The sequence below is a fragment of the Humulus lupulus genome, chromosome X, assembly GCF_963169125.1.
Source record: "Humulus lupulus chromosome X, drHumLupu1.1, whole genome shotgun sequence".
NCBI classification, from domain to species: domain Eukaryota; kingdom Viridiplantae; phylum Streptophyta; class Magnoliopsida; order Rosales; family Cannabaceae; genus Humulus; species Humulus lupulus.
The window spans coordinates 81,903,319-81,904,907 of NC_084802.1; the positions used below are offsets into that span (position 1 = coordinate 81,903,319).

The following is a 1,589-nucleotide window of genomic DNA, read 5'->3' on the forward strand; positions in this document are numbered from 1 at the left end:
CATAGAAAAAATCCAAATCATCCACTTGATGCAAAGTTTCATTTGGAGACTTTGATTAAAAGAGTATTGCTAAGGAGACTCTCTGACCAACTTTCTCTTTATTTAATGACATGTGTCATCTTTTAAAATATGTCTATTTTTACAATATAATTAATCATGATATTTTAATTTTATAAATAATTATTATTATATATTTAAAAATTGAATTCTAAAAAAAAATCATGTACATAATAACAATCAGGTACATATATAATTAAACATAAATAAATCAACAAGTAATATTATTTAGTACATGCTCATCTTTGGCAAATATATAAACATACATATATTATAATGCATTTGTAAAATATGAATGAACTTGTGATTTTTGATTTTGTTGAAGAAAAAAAACATTAATGGTGATATTTAGATTCAAGACTTAATTTATATGTAATTAGATTTTTTTATGATTTATTATATGTGTACTAAGAGATGATTTTTTTTTACTAAATATAGTTTTAATTTTTAAAATTTTCTTGAGAAACACTATTAGCAAGATATATACTATTAATGGAAGCATAATAATAAATATATAGCTGAATATATACTATTAATGGAAGCATAATAAAACTAAAACAATTTACACATACAAAAAAAGAGAGAATGCGAAAAAAAAGTAACCAAGAGAGCCTCCTTAGAAAACATGGATAAGCATGTTTGGATTTAAAAAAATAAAATAAAATAAGAGCCAACCGTTGGATAAGTCCCCACACGAGCTGCAAGAATAAATAACAGATCGGGGTTAGTTACAGATTTTTCCTCAGTTTCTAACCACCGAATTAGTCATAGCGTCTCTCTCTCTCTCTCAATATATATATATATATATATATGTGAGAAATATTACAAGTATTTTGAGTGAGTGTATCAGAGAGGTTACCTATCGATCCACTTTGACTTAGAACCTCCATTGAGGTAACTTGTTCTTAATTAGTGCAGAAGAGCCAAAAAGTGGATGTAGACAAGTTTGAGCTGAACTCATAAACCCGTGTTGTCATTTCCTTTTCTTCCTCTGTCTCTTCTTCTTCTTGCCCCAATTTCTTTAATCGTTGCTTTTCCTTTTTGCATCTGATCTGAAATAGCAACAAAGAAACGCTGCAAAATAAATTAAAAGAAAAATAAATAGCAACAAAGAAAGGAGGAGTAGTGAAGTCAATACATAGTTTGCTTGTGTTACACGTAGTGCCTATTTGATATTGCAGATGTAAGGGTAAAGGCTTTGGAATGCCTTTTTTGCCCTTGAGTTCTAAAGTGTTGTTGTGAGTTGGTGTATGGATAAGATTTAAAAAATATGACAAGTATGATTTTTTGAAAAAATTGGGGAAGATTGCCCTTTCTTGTTCTCTCAATCTCTCTCCCTTTCTCTATAACCACGACACCACCACCACCATCTCCCCACGGTGACAGAGCACACCACCTCTCCACGTTGCCACTGCCATTAACGTCTCCACCACCATTGAAGCCCCACCTCCAACCACCATTAAATCTCTTTCATCATTTTTAAAAAAATTTTAATGATAATAAGTCTCATTGAAAACATAAATTAAAGGAAA

The 1,589-nt window shown here is 30.0% G+C and overlaps 1 long non-coding RNA gene across 2 annotated transcripts; it reads right to left on the reverse strand.

Annotated features, from left to right (window-relative positions):
* Positions 1-673: 673 nt before the first annotated feature.
* Positions 674-1,312, reverse strand: LOC133804767 (uncharacterized). 2 transcript variants are annotated; one of them, XR_009878611.1, is made up of 3 exons: positions 1,196-1,312; positions 917-1,109; positions 674-755 (listed from the first exon to the last, which is right to left on the reverse strand). It is a non-coding gene; the product is annotated as an uncharacterized LOC133804767 (long non-coding RNA). The 2 variants fall into 2 exon arrangements; XR_009878610.1 differs by lacking the exon at positions 1,196-1,312 and having other exon boundaries at positions 917-1,187.
* Between the last annotated feature and the right edge of the window lie 277 nt (positions 1,313-1,589).